This window comes from Musca domestica, unplaced genomic scaffold (assembly GCF_030504385.1).
Source record: "Musca domestica strain aabys unplaced genomic scaffold, Musca_domestica.polishedcontigs.V.1.1 1, whole genome shotgun sequence".
Classification (NCBI taxonomy): domain Eukaryota; kingdom Metazoa; phylum Arthropoda; class Insecta; order Diptera; family Muscidae; genus Musca; species Musca domestica.
The window spans coordinates 41328260-41344237 of NW_026712114.1; the positions used below are offsets into that span (position 1 = coordinate 41328260).

Consider the following 15978-nt stretch of genomic DNA (forward strand, 5'->3'; position numbering starts at 1 on the left):
CCACATCTTTATTTTAACACCACCCACCCACCTCAAAACCAAAATTTTAAATTCCCAGCTCCATCCGTTCACCCACACCAAATTGCACCATTTAGTACAATTCTTGAGCTTAGTATAAATTTTCAATACCACCTCCTCATATTAATCCTACTTCCTAAACTTAGTTCTCATACCAAATGTTCAGATTTTAACACAAAATTCCTTCACATAATACTAAATGGTACGCAATATACTGCATGGTACGCAATTTATTTAGAACTTTTAGTAAACTTTTTGTTCGAATTGGTACCACTGGCACCTCGATCTTACACCCCATCAGCAATCCACATCCTATATTTTAGCCCAAAAAGGGATTTAACGTTTAATACCTGTTAGTACATTTATAGTTCGAGTTTCCAAAAACCCAGCCTTATCTCACCCCCTTACACCAACATGGACCGACATCAACATTTTCTAGACTCTTGTGGTACCAACATATTGAAATCACATGTCATGTTCTTACCTTTTAGGATAAAACTGGTGGGATTTATGGATTTACGTCACGATTCGCAGTATCATTAAAGAAATACTGTCCAATGAAGCCATTAGTTCATAAACTGCACCATACTGTTATTTTTTCCGGAAGCATGCAGAAAACGTGAACCTGTATTGGCAACGTTATGCAAGAGGAGGTGGAAACCGTTACAAACTCTAAGTGGCGAATTTTAAAAAATTCTAATAGAAAATGTGATCTAAATAGTTAAAATACGGAGTGTATGGGGACGATAAGAAAACGTAGAGCGACATGGCCCATTTACGAACTTTACCTGTCTATATGTGCAGAAAATTTTAGTCTTCGACGTAGAATTTTATGCTTTTCAAGAATTCAAAATCTTTACGGATTTCTAACACAATTCTAATGAGTTTGACGGTAGTTTAACAATTTGGGTTTATCAATTTTTGCTCACTCTTTGACAAAAAAACCCTTACATCAGCAATGGCTGAAGGGCTGAAGAAATCTTTAACTTGACGTTGCTTGAATTTGACATATGGAAACAGTACTCGTAATGGGTTGAACACATAGATCCATATAATGGTGTTCCATTGAACTAAAAAGACTCGCAAAAATATTGAATATTATCCACAGGCTATGGAGGAAAAACCTAAGTGTAAGTTATGAACTTAGCCTTCATTCTGACATATCATCATATTATATTTCCAGAACGACCTAAGTGTTAACCATATCACAATTACCAATCACGTTCTGCATTCTAAAATTGATTGCAGAAACAATTGTAAAGTTTTTCCTCATAAATTATTGCACAGTAATCGCAAAACGAAAAAAAAACAATCAGCGTGACAAATTGCTCTGTCCCTCCAACGCTAATGGCTGGCGTATGAAAGACATTTCCGCACAATTAGAATTTACAAGAAATACTTTCACTCTGATATGATTAATGGATTTTTTCACTCATATTTATTTGTACTCGGCGACAAAAAAATTAATTTGTCATTTGATATGGACGAAGGGTTGCAAACTAACATCACATTTTGCTATATATATATAATACATGGAAAACCAGTAAAGAATGTCTTAAAGTCGGGCGGCGCCGACTTTAGGATACCCTACCCCACTTTGCATTTTTGGTAGAGTCTCACATAAGAAATAAAAGTATTTATGGGGAATTTGTGAGCATTAAATCATACAAATCATTTAAAGTCCAAAGGTACTAATATATGAGAGGAATATCCTCCTCTGAATCGATATCTACCAAATTCGGGTTGGTATTACTCATTTGGTGCACAAATGAAATCGGAACAAGAAAACAAAGCAGTAAGTTCTGCCGGGCCGAACTTTGAATACCCTCCACCATTTGGAACGACCATTAGGAAATTTTCAAAAATTTAAAATCCATTAAAATTTTGTTAAAATCTTAAAAATACCGAATATCGGAAGATGCAGATATATGGGAGATATACGATGTTGTGGACCTATATAGACAATTCTATTTCAGGGGGTAAAGTACTCACAAAGAACTCCTTGTGTAGAATTTCAGACAATTCCATTGAAAAATGTGGCTAAAATCATCAAAATACCGAATATCGGGGGATACCGTTATATGGGTGCTATACGATATCGTGGACCGATAAAGCCCATCTTCGAACTTGATGCAGACAAAATACAGATCTGTGCAAAATTTTCGCTTCCTGCCTTTATTCGTTTTGACTGTAGCGTGATTACAACAGACGGACGGACGGACAGGGCTAAATCGTCTTAGAATTTTACGCTGATCAAGAATATATATTCATGGTTGGGTCTAAAATGACTATTTCGAAGAATTACAAACGGAATGACGAACTTAATATACCCTCCATACTATGTATGGTGGAGGGTATAAAAAGATATAAATGGGAACTATATCCAAATCAGAACCGATCTGGATAAAGTTTAGCAAAGGTATTTCTGAGGTGTATTTGATTCATTTCGGCTGTGAAGGACAAAAATTACAAATCGGATGAACGATATATATATGGGAGCTATATCTATATCTGAACCGATTTCGATCAAATTTGGCATTCTTATTATTTTTAGGCCTAATTTGGTCGTACTTGCAAAATACCATACTATTTGGACTGTTACTACACGTTGGGTGCACAATGGAAGGAAAATCGGACAAAGATATACAGGATGAGATGGAAAAACTGCAACAAAGTGAAACGCCATAATTTTTACATTTTTTTTAATTTTATCAAATGAAAGCTAAAAATGTCGGAAATAGCATCAAATTTTGGAATAAGTTTAGATTTCTTCGAATTGGTCACCTTTGGCACGAATTATGGCCTTCAAACGGACAATGAAACCGTCACACGCTGCCCGAATGTTGCTCTGTGGTATTTTGGTCCATTCCCGGCGAAGCGCTTGCTTGAGGCGACACTCGGGTATTTTTTAGTGCCAACCTTGCTTTCCAAAATACTCCAGAAACATCAGTCCAACGGATTGGTATCCGGAGATTTTGGTGGCCATTGTGCGATGGAAATGAAGCAAGAACCTCATTTTGTAACCATTCCAGGGTGGCGCGTGCTGAGTTCAATGGTGCTGAGTCCTGCTGGAATGTCCAAGGTCTGCGGTCAAAATGTTTGAGTGACCAAGGTTTTAATACACCCTCCAGAATATTTTTGCGATAATATTCGGAATTTATTCTGATGCCACGGTCGACCATCGGCTGTTATGGCGGCCCACCATCACCATGGCTAGCGATTGAGTTCTGGTGACCAACCGAAGATGCACATTTTCAGCTGACCTCTTTGGCAAGTAAACACGATCATTTTGCGTGTTTACAAACTGCTGGACAACGAATGTGTTCTCATCGGAAAATACCAAATTCGGTAGTTCACCACTTTCAGCCAAGCTAAGCAACTCTTAAGCTCTTTTGAGTCTATTTTCATTCTGTTGAGGTGTAAGTTCTTACACTTTTTGGAATTTCAATGGCTTTACCCCGAGCACGTTTTTCAATATTTTCCGAATGAAATAATGCTATATGTTCAGCTCACGAGCCATTTTTCGGCCACTGCGACGCGGGCTTCGATCAAGTCGTTTCTGTACTTTTCGAACCATTTCTTCTGGTGTTGCTGTTTTCTTCCGTCCACTTCATTGACGTCGGACTACGCTACCAGTATCATGGTACGAGACAAAAAAGATTTATTCACATTTAAATGCTGGAGTGCTCTAACGATAGCCACTTGTGGTTTTCCAGCCAAATATAAAGGAATCACGCTTGAATTCCATCACGAAAAACTCACTCACATTCCGCATTTTCACTTTTTTATAATTTTCTTTATTGCTACCCGTTTTTGAAGTGTAGCCGGCAAAAGAAGTTAAAAAATCAAATACTCCTTACGCTGTTTTGTGACATATATAATTTTTATAATTTTCTTTATTGTTACCGTGGGACCAGAAGGGAAGGGCAATTATATGACCTTTTGAAGGAACGCCATGAAAACATACAAATTGGAATAAATAAAAATAAAGCAAAAACAAACTTTTAAGCACCACAATTTTTTAAGTCCCAACATTGTTTCTCAAGATTTCCTTTTTTTAACCCTGTCCGTTATAAATGACTTTTTTCTTAACGCCTCAATCTAAACTTGAGCCTAATCATACGAATAGGAAAACACGAACACCTCAAGATCATTAAATATCTCGTGATTTAAACAAATTTTAAATTCAAAGGACATCAAGGTCAAGAAATTGACTTCTCGATGAAAGCTTTGACGTGACTTCGACTATAAAACTACACGCTCACACCCCAATACATACAGCCATAAACAAGAGCGTTCTCACAATATGTCGCTGATGACTAGTTTGGACTATGTAAATATTTATTGTGCTCATTCAAAAAAAAAAAACAACAACAACAAAAAACTTGGCAAGGACCATTGGATAGTTTTGTCAATAGAAAGGCGGCAGTTTTTTTTCCTTTGCCTTGCCTCGATTAATTAATCAGCCACGTTTTTAAGTAAAACAACGAGGCAACGAAGACGACAACAATACTAAGAAAATCGTATAAATAAAATAAAGAACAATGAACTAATGTCACAAATGAAGGATAATTAAAGAAAATTGTCCTTCGATGGTTTGAAAATGGGGTTGCCGTTGAATGTATTTTTTCTGGTTTCTACCAAAATCTTGTGGGATATTCCATAAGGGTCAGTTAGAAAAAATATAAGAAACTGAACGAAGATTCATATTTTCGTCTACAAATATTAATCAAAATATTTTTTTGAGTTTTGCCTTGTTAAGGCGAAGATCATATGTTTTATGATTTATGTGTTTGTTTTCTCTTTCGAGACGAGCTTAATGATCTGAAATTTGCAGTGAAAAGGAAAGCCAGATAGACACTATCACACACTCACCACTATGCGACGCGTTTCGCCGTTGGTTAAGCGGCTCATCAGGCATATTTGGTGTGGATGATGGCTTACAAGGGCCGTTCTCTGGAAAGTAGTATATATTTCGAACTTATTGCAAATTAGCATATGCGAATTATACACTAGAAACTCTCCAGGTTCGACTCAAGTTCTATTGGCAGATCTTTTTCACAGCAAAGTTTTGTTTTTGTAGTGATGGATTTTTTGTCCACAACAACTACATTGCTTCCAATGCATACACTTGTTTTAGTGCTGCTTTAGGAAGACGGGTTAATGGCTCTGAACGTAGAGACGGCAACTTCTAGTTGGCTGCACACCGAGGTCCGCGGTTCAAATCCCACAGCCAGGCTCGGCTGAATTTTTGAGTTTTGCCTTGTTAAGGCGAAGATCATATGTTTTATGATTTATGTGTTTGTTTTCTCTTTCGAGACGAGCTTAATGATCTGAAATTTGCAGTGAAAAGGAAAGCCAGATAGACACTATCACACACTCACCACTATGCGACGCGTTTCGCCGTTGGTTAAGCGGCTCATCAGGCATATTTGGTGTGGATGATGGCTTACAAGGGCCGTTCTCTGGAAAGTAGTATATATTTCGAACTTATTGCATTCAGAGCCATTAACCCGTCTTCCTAAAGCAGCACTAAAACAAGTGTATGCATTGGAAGCAATGTAGTTGTTGTGGACAAAAAATCCATCACTACAAAAACAAAACTTTGCTGTGAAAAAGATCTGCCAATAGAACTTGAGTCGAACCTGGAGAGTTTCTAGTGTATAATTCGCATATGCTAATTTGCAATAAGTTCGAAATATATACTACTTTCCAGAGAACGGCCCTTGTAAGCCATCATCCACACCAAATATGCCTGATGAGCCGCTTAACCAACGGCGAAACGCGTCGCATAGTGGTGAGTGTGTGATAGTGTCTATCTGGCTTTCCTTTTCACTGCAAATTTCAGATCATTAAGCTCGTCTCGAAAGAGAAAACAAACACATAAATCATAAAACATATGATCTTCGCCTTAACAAGGCAAAACTCAAAAATTCAGCCGAGCCTGGCTGTGGGATTTGAACCGCGGACCTCGGTGTGCAGCCAACTAGAAGTTGCCGTCTCTACGTTCAGAGCCATTAACCCGTCTTCCTAAAGCAGCACTAAAACAAGTGTATGCATTGGAAGCAATGTAGTTGTTGTGGACAAAAAATCCATCACTACAAAAACAAAACTTTGCTGTGAAAAAGATCTGCCAATAGAACTTGAGTCGAACCTGGAGAGTTTCTAGTGTATAATTCGCATATGCTAATTTGCAATAAGTTCGAAATATATACTACTTTCCAGAGAACGGCCCTTGTAAGCCATCATCCACACCAAATATGCCTGATGAGCCGCTTAACCAACGGCGAAACGCGTCGCATAGTGGTGAGTGTGTGATAGTGTCTATCTGGCTTTCCTTTTCACTGCAAATTTCAGATCATTAAGCTCGTCTCGAAAGAGAAAACAAACACATAAATCATAAAACATATGATCTTCGCCTTAACAAGGCAAAACTCAAAAATTCAGCCGAGCCTGGCTGTGGGATTTGAACCGCGGACCTCGGTGTGCAGCCAACTAGAAGTTGCCGTCTCTACGTTCAGAGCCATTAACCCGTCTTCCTAAAGCAGCACTAAAACAAGTGTATGCATTGGAAGCAATGTAGTTGTTGTGGACAAAAAATCCATCACTACAAAAACAAAACTTTGCTGTGAAAAAGATCTGCCAATAGAACTTGAGTCGAACCTGGAGAGTTTCTAGTGTATAATTCGCATATGCTAATTTGCAATAAGTTCGAAATATATACTACTTTCCAGAGAACGGCCCTTGTAAGCCATCATCCACACCAAATATGCCTGATGAGCCGCTTAACCAACGGCGAAACGCGTCGCATAGTGGTGAGTGTGTGATAGTGTCTATCTGGCTTTCCTTTTCACTGCAAATTTCAGATCATTAAGCTCGTCTCGAAAGAGAAAACAAACACAAAATATTTTTTTTTCACAAAACTTAAAAGTATCCCAAAAATATATTTAAATTAAAAAAATATTTAAAAAATTCACAATCAAAAAAATCCACAACCATACTTGAAAAATAATTTCAAACAATCCACAAAACGAAACTTAAAAAATATTTAAAATAATCGTGTTATGTTGTTGCAAAATAGTCAGGCTTAATTCCATTATTGTTTTTGTGGGTAAAAAAATTGTCATAGAAATTATTTTTAAAATAACTCCTGGGGATAATATCCCAGACAACAAACAAGGGAACTGAGGATTGGTGGCTAGGTATTACCTGCCTTACCCCATAGTAAAAATTACAATCTTTCTCCACTTCTCCACGTTGTTTTTATATAAACAACAATAATGGAATTAAGCCTGACTATTTTGCAACAACAACAACAAATACTATGGTATCCCGAACAAACATGCCAACACTGTTCTACAATCGTGTTTTTTTTAAATTTAAGATTATTATTTTTAATCCAAAAAATGTTTTCAAAAAAATCCTGGAAATTTAAAAAAAACCAGGATCTTACAAGATTGTAGAAATCTACAATTGTTTAAACAAATATTTCAACGAAATCTACGATATTTAACTACGATCTAGGAAAAATATATTTAAAAATATTTACAAATTAAAATATTTTAAAACCACATTCAAAATCCGTAGTCCTAATATTACATTAAAAAACACGATGTTTGAAAAAAAAATTAAGCAATCTAAAATCCACAATATCTATATATACAGGGTGAGATAAAAAAAACTGCAACAAAGTCAAATGCCATAATTTTTAATTTTTTTTTAAAAATTTTATTGAATGAATACTAAAAATGTCGGAAGTAGCATCAAATTTTAGAATAAGTTTAGATTTGTTCGAACTGGTCACCTTTGGCACGAATTGTGGTCTTCAAACGGCCAATGAAACCGTCACACGTTGCCCGAATCTTTCTCCGCGGTATTTTGGCCCGTTCCCGGCGAAGCGCTTGCTTGAGGTGATTGACACTTTGGTATTTTTTAGTGCCAACCTTGCTTTCCAAAATACTCCAGACACAATAGTAAAACGAATTGGTGTCCTGAGATTTTGGTGGTCATCATGCACTGGAAATGAAGCGAGGAACCTCATTTTGTAACCATTCTTGGGTGGCACGTGCGAAGTGCGATGGTGCTGAGTTCTGTTGGAATGTCCAAGGTCTGCGGGCAAAATGATTGCGCGTGCCCAAGGCTTTAATACACCCTCCAGAATATTTTCGCGATAATATTAGGTATTTATTTTGATGGTGTAGGCTATAACAGCCGATGGTCGGTTGGGTGGCGCGTGCGGAGTGCGATGGTGCTGAGTCCTGTTGGAATGTCCAAGGTCTGCGGCCAAAATGATTGCGCGTGCCCAAGGCTTTAATACACCCTCCAGAATATTTTCGCGATAATATTAGGCATTTTTTTTGATTATCACCATGGCCGGCGCTTGAGTTCTGATGGATGAAGGTTCACATTTTCTGCTGACCTCTTTGGCAAGAAAACACGATCCTTTTGTTTGTTTACAACCTGCTGGACAACGAATGTTTTCTCTCCGGAGAAAACTAAATTCGGCAGTTCACCACTTTCGGCCAACTTCGTAGCTCTTTTAAGTTTATTTTCTTTCTGTTGCTGTGTTTGTTCTTGCACTTTTTGGAATTTCAATGGCTTTAGTCCGAGCTCATTTTTCAATATATGCCGAATGGAATTTTGCGATAGGTTCAGCTCACAAACGGGTTTCGATCAAGTCGCTTCTTTACATTTCGAACCATTTCTGCTGATGTTGCTGTCTTCTTCCCTCCACTTCCTTGACGTCGGGCAACGCTACCAGTATCACGGTAACGAGCGATTTTACGAGACACAAAAGATTTATTCACATTTAAATGCTGGAGTGCTGTAATGATAGCCACTTGTGGTTTTCCAGCCATTCAGAATTCAGAAATGTGATATGGAGGCCACTGTTGCTATTTAGTTTTGAAAGAATGATGTGGATTTGGGAATGATTGTTCGAAAAATAAGAAGTTTTCCGTTGAGTAAATGGATAGACTTGGAATTCTGAAATTTGCTCTGGGAGGCCACAGTTGATTTCTTGGGTTTATATATGGTGGAGAGCAATTTTTATAATGAAAAGGCGTTGAAATAATTTTTACCAGAAAAATTGGATGTGTAACCATAGCGCAAGGTCTTTACTAACACACTCTATAACTAAAGGTTTTGAAGACCACATGGTGCAAAAAGTAATCATTCGATTTTCCTTTTGCGAAAAAGGATAAACTTTAATACAAATAAAGTGTTATCGAGATTGTGCAGCTGAAACGTAAGTGCGATGTATGAAGTTTGGTTTAGAAATTTTGTCCAAGAAATGTAAACAAATTTTGTATTTTGAGTACTAAAATTAACCGGAGGAATTATTCTAAAATTTTAAGTTGGAATTTTCGTTGATAAAGTAACGTACGTATTTAAAAAGGCCTTGAATTTGAAAACTCATTTCAATTGAAATATAGTTAATAAATCCTATGTTATAGCTCTGTTGATCTTTACCGTTACCGTTATATGGGGGCTATACGAAGACGTGGACCTGCACAGACAATTTTCTGGCATGGGCTGTAGTATCCATTACGAACTTCAAATGCGAAATTTGGAACAATCCCGGTAAATAATGTCGCTTAAATAATCAAAATACCGAATATCGGGGGGTACGGTATATGGGGGCTATACGAAGACGTGGGCCTACATGGACCACTTTCTGTTTTCTGCTGCAGTATCTATTACGAACTTCAAATACCAAATTTGGAACGGTTCCGTTAAATAATGTCGCTAAAATCATGAAAATACCGAATATCGGGGGTACCGTTATATGGGGGCTATACGAAGACGTGGACCTGCACAGATAATTTTCTGTCTTAGGCTGTAGTATCCATTACGAACTTCAAATGCCAAATTTGAAACAATTCCGGTGAATAATGTCGCTAAAATCATCAAAATACCGAATATCGGGAGGTACCGTTATATGGGGGCTATATGATAACTTGGACCTACATGACCCATTTACGAACTTAACCTGCCTACTGGCAAAATATACATGTGTGCAAAATTTTAGCCTTCTATCTCAATTTGTTCGAAAGATAGCGTGATTACAACAGACAGACACACAGACAGACAGACGGACATGGCTAAATCGTCTTAGAATTTTACGAATATATATACTTTGTTGGGTCTGACGTGAGTATTTCGAGGAGTTACAAACAGAATGACAAAATTAATATACCCTCCATAGTATGGTGGAGGGTATAAAAAGGTCCAGCGTATAGCTTTAAAACGCCTTGAATGAGAGCTCTTTAAAAATTCACCATTAATGCCCAGTTGATCCTTGAAAAAATATTTTAAAAAATCCACCGTTGTCCTTAAAAATATTCTTAAAACTTTATTGGTTCATAGAAAAGTATTCCTAAAAAGTCAATGTTGCAGGTGTGGCTTTTAATGCGCCATTGAGTCTTTCGACCAATTTTTCCAATTTCTCATGTAAAATGTCCAAGAATATCGAAAAATGGCAATTTTGATAAACACTACCAACTACTTGAAAAATAAAACTTTATTTGTTTATAAATGTTGTTTTTTGTTTGATTTTGTATTTTTATTTCGATTTTCTTGGAAATGAAAGTTTGTTTCTGCCTCTCTTTATTTCGTCGGCTGATGGAATAGTGGCCACTCAAATTCAAAAGGATTAAAGTGTGAGTTTGGCATTGCCGAGCGACAGAGAAATGTGGAGAAATGTCCACAAGATTGTAATCAGTCCCACGTACATTTATTGTTTTCGAGAAAAATAGTGACAGGATAATCCCCCAGACACCTTCGAGCAGCAGGCACCCAAAACAATAACGTTTATTTCTACACTTAGTTTAGTTTTTAATTGCTCTCACATGGTGACAAGCGTCGGTGGCGGCGGTTCTGAGTGCGAAGTGAATCAAATAAATATTTTAGTGGAATTTGGAATTTTTGGAATTTGATGCGTAATTGTTAAATGAAGCCATTGAATTGAATTAATCGTGTAGAAGGTAAATCAATTACCTTTCATTTTTTTTCTTGGGGAGGAGATCACACCCAAAGGTATTTTACAATGACATGCTAAAGACATTATCGACTGGTTAATTGTGCAGCGAAGTTGCCACAGCCACAAAACTAGATTTATAGTAAAATAATCGAAATAAAGTTCATGTCATTAGCCCACCAAAATGGACGATTTTGCGAGTGCTGGAAATTTCTTTAAATACATGAAGGTCATCAACTTCCATCCAATTGGCTGAATGCAAGTAATGATTTTTGATAGATGTTATTTATACATCGCCGCCATTACTTCTGAACTAAAATAATTATTGATATTTTGGTGTATTTATAGCAGCATATCGATTATATTTATCATAACAAACGGTCAAGAGTTATTTACATTTCCGTTCTCCCTCAAGTGTTAGCCAGAAAATGAAACAAATCCTGAATAGAATTTTCCATCACACATTTTGTTTGTTTAATAAATATAGCAAGTAAAACCACTTTAACTTCGGCCAGGCTTGTAATGAAGTATATATATTTGTGGTTCTAACGTGAAAATTTCGTGGAGTTACAAACGGAATCACAAGGTATGTCATACTTACCATACATTCTATGTATGGATAAATCTTTCCTAAAGGTATAATGTTAGGAACTTCGAAAAGAGCCAACATTCAGTCATATTAAAAACAAGCTGGGAAGTATCAGTCAGTTTTCCTTTAGATATTCAGGGTGAGATAAAAAAATGAAACAAGGGCAAACGCCATAATTTTGACATTTTTTTTTAAATTTTATTGAATTAAAGCAAAAAATATCGGAAATAGCATCAAATTTTAGCATAAGTTTATATTTGTTCGTTGTTCGTCCAATGAAACCATCACACGCTGCCCGAATGTTGCTCTGCGGTATTTTAGCCCATTCCCCGCGAAGCGCTTGCTTGAGGTGATCGACACTTCGGTATTTTTTAGTGCCAACCTTGCTTTCCAAAATACTCCAGACCAATAGTCCAACGGATTGGTATCCGGAGATTTTGGAGGCCATTGTGCACTGGAAATGAAGCGAGGAACCTCATTTTGTAACCCTTATTGGGTGGCGATGGTGCTGAGTCCTGTTGGAATACCTTGCGTCCTATTGGAATGTCCAAGGTCTGTTTGCGTGCCCAAGCCTTTAATACACCCCCCAGAGTATTTTCGCGATAATATTCGGCATTTATTCTGATGCCATGGTCGATTAATACGAGCGGAGAGCGACCATCGGCTGTTATGGCGGCCCACACCATCACCATGGTCGGCGCTTGAGTTCTGGTGGCCAACCGATGATGCACATTTTCAGCTGGCATCTTTTGCAAGCTTTGTTTGTTTAAAACTGCTGGACAACGAATGTTTTCTCATCGGAAAAAATCAAATTCGCCAGTTCACCACTTTCGGCCAAGCGAAGCAACTCTTTTTAGTCTGTTTTCTTTGTGTTGCGGTGTAAGTTTTTTCACTTTTTGGAATTTTAATAGTATTCAGTATTCTCATTTTTCAATATTTGCCGAATGAAATATTGCGTTATGTTAAGCTCACGAGCCATTTTTCGGCCACTGCAACGCGGGTTTCCATCAAGTCGCTTCTTTACTTTTCGCACCATTTCTGCTGATGTTGGTGTGTTCTTCCGTTCACTTCCTTGACGTCGCGGTAACGAGTGATGGTACGAGACACAAAAGATTTATTTACATTTAAATGCTGGAGTGCTCTAACGATAGCTACTTGTGGTTTTCCAGCTAATATAAATAAATCACACTATCACGCTTGAATTCCATCACGAATAATTTTTCTTCTTATAAACAATACAATGAGCTCTCACTGGAATAATTTTAACAGCTGTCAGACGATCGACTTAGAAATGAGAGCAGTCTTGCAGACAGCAGTTACAGATTTCCCATCTCAACCTGTATATTGAGGTACCGATATATGGGGCCTATACGAAGACCTAGTCCTGCGTAAACAATTTTCTGTCGCAGGATGTAGCACCCATTACGAATTCTAAATACAATAGAGTAATGTACCTATAATCATCAAAATACCTAGTAACGGGTGATACTGTTGTGTGTACGATATCGTGGACCTATATAGACAATTCTCTTCCAGGAGGGGAAAGGGCATAGAAGATCTTCTTATGTAAATTTTCAGTAATTTGGCTGCAATCATCAAAATACCGAATATCAGGGGTACCGTTATATGGGGGCTACATGATATCGTGGATAGATATTGCCCACCTTCGAACTTGATCTGCCTGCAGACAAAAGACTGATCTGTGCAAAATTTTAGCTTTCTATCTTTATTCGCTTTGACTCTAGCGTGTTTGCAACAGACGGACGGACAAGGCCAATACATCTTTAGATTCTTTTACGATAAAGAATATGCATACTTTGTTAGGTGTTAAATTATTATTTTAATGAGTTACAAACGGAATGACGAGCTCAATATACCCTCCATACTATGTATAAAAATATTTAGATCAATGTTCCCAAAAAACCGAAATTAAATTTATTAATCATTCCAATTTTTCATTTATTTTTTGTACCCTCCACCATAGTATGGAGGTATATTAAGTTTGTCATTCCGTTTGTAACACCTCAAAATATACATTTTAGACCCCACAAAGTATATATATTCTTGATCAGCATAAAATTCTATATCGATTTAGCGATGTCTGTCCGGTACCTTGATGATTTTAGCGACATTCGCTGGAATTGTTTCAAATTTGGTATTTGAAGTTCGTAATGGATACTACAGTATAAGACAGAAAATTGTCTGTGCAGGTCGACGTCTTCGTATAGGCCCAATGTAACGGTACCTCCCTATATTCGGAATGTCGATGATTTTAGCTACATTATTCACCGAATTTTTTCATTCAAGTTTCGCATTTGCATATTGTAATGGTTTATGACAGAAGTTGCCTTTGGAGGTCCACGTCGTCGTATAGACCCTAATATAAATTCGGTATTTTTAAGATTTTAACAAAATTTTAAAAGGATTTTATTATTTATTTATTATTATTACTATTATTATTATTATTATTATTATTATTATTATTATTATTATTATATTATTATTATTATTATTATTATTATTATTATTATTATTATTATTATTATTATTATTATTATTATTATTATTATATTATTATTATTATTATTATTATTATTATTATTATTATTATTATTATTATTATTATTATTATTATTATTATTATTATTATTATTATTATTATTATTATTATTATTATTATTATTATTATTATTATTATTATTATTATTATTATTATTATTATTATTATTATTATTATTATTATATTATTATTATTATTATTATTATTATTATTATTATTATTATTATTATTATTATTATTATTATTATATTATTATTATTATTATTATTATTATTATTATTATTATTATTATTATTATTATTATTATTATTTTATAATTATTATTATTATTATTATTATTATTATTATTATTATTATTATTATTATTATTATTATTATTATTATTATTATTATTATTATTATTATTATTATTATTTTTTTTTTTTTTTTTTTTGAAAATTGTCAAAATCGTTCGAACTTACAGCTTTTTAATTGTTTAATTTTTTTTTTGGTCTGACATGAGTATGATGGGGGGTATAAAAACTTTGATGAAGCAGTCACTCACTAATCGAAGTAGAGGAAGTTTTTTAAAGTTTTTGGCTTCCTTATTCTTATCGCAAAGAATTTCAAAATTCAATTTTATAAAAAATTGGAATGTATATTCAAATGTATTTTCTTCAATACGAATCCTTCATCAAACCCAAACAAAACTAGAACACTCTCTAATGCAACTATGTATTATGTGTGTGTGTGTCGATAAATGTGAATGTTCACAATAAATAAATAAATAAACAACAATTCTCGCAAAGCCTTTTTTAATTCATTCGTGTCATTGGGCAATTTACTCAATGCGGTCAAACGGTAAAACAGACACCCGTTAAAAAGTCACTAAACGTAAAACACAAAATTATCCTTTGTGACACTTTTTAATACAAACCTACAGCGAAACAAAATGACAACTGAAGGGGAGGCGGAATACAACGGAATACAACGAAACAAGTCAATTGCTGTTGAATGAGTAATGGAATTGTATTTCACTTTAAATTGTCATCCAAATCGATTAGCTTAGTTTTGCGTTTATAGTTGTACTGAAAAAAAGTAGGCCGTCGTCCATGGCATACGCCAATGTAAATGACAATAAATTATTTGGTGTGGATATATCCACACCTTTAATCCAATCCAAAGGGAGTATACAATATTTATGCTTCTCATCTAATGGTGTGGTGGAAATTCTCAAACTCGAAGTCATTGTGAAAACTGTGTCTTAGTTCAAAGAATGTTACGGAGTTCAATATACTCACAAATCATATTGTCACTTACAAAATTTAATATCAAAGCCGATGGTAACTTTGTTCTCTTCCATGTCATGAAATTATTTCAATAACAATTACTGAAGCACATTCCCGCCATAATAAACATAATAAAAGAAATTCGTCTACTTGGGCGCTTCAACGATGTCATCGACAATATCAAAGTGTAAATATTGACAGTCGAAGTCTATAATTTAAATAATAAAACAGATATCTAAGTGAACAAGTTAAACTTTTTAATTGAAGTTTGTGACCTATACTTTGAGGGACCACCCATCTAGGTGTGAATGTGGGCCCACAATGGATGGGCATGCAACTTCATAGCAATTTCTTTCTTTGATTAATAATAAATCATAGTTATTGGTTTTCGAAAACAAAAACAATACCAGTAATTTGAAGGCGAGAAAATTGTTTGGAAATTTTAATATGCAAATAATTACAATGGTTTTACATATAGACAGACACACACACTCTCGTAATGTAAATTTAAAACCAAGTAAAAACGCGTTCCACCATTTGGAACGAATTAAGAAATTTTCAAAAA

The 15978-nt window shown here is 35.4% G+C and overlaps 2 protein-coding genes across 5 annotated transcripts in view; one reads left to right on the top strand and one right to left on the bottom strand.

Moving 5' to 3' along the window:
• Positions 1–15978, bottom strand: part of LOC101901295 (F-box/LRR-repeat protein 7) — a 57436-nt gene that overhangs the window by 37918 nt on the left and 3540 nt on the right. The gene's annotated exons all lie outside the window — the stretch shown is intronic.
• Positions 1–15978, top strand: part of LOC101901453 (kinesin-like protein KIF19) — a 34923-nt gene that overhangs the window by 4217 nt on the left and 14728 nt on the right. Inside the window, exon 1 of one of the 4 annotated variants that reach the window (XM_059122953.1) lies at positions 10781–11003. The exons of 2 other annotated variants lie outside the window; for them this stretch is intronic. The gene's annotated coding sequence lies outside the window, so the exon portion shown is untranslated. Of the gene's footprint in view, positions 1–10780; positions 11004–11567; positions 11583–15978 lie in introns of those variants that run through there. One more of the 4 variants, XM_059122960.1, reaches the window with a different exon arrangement.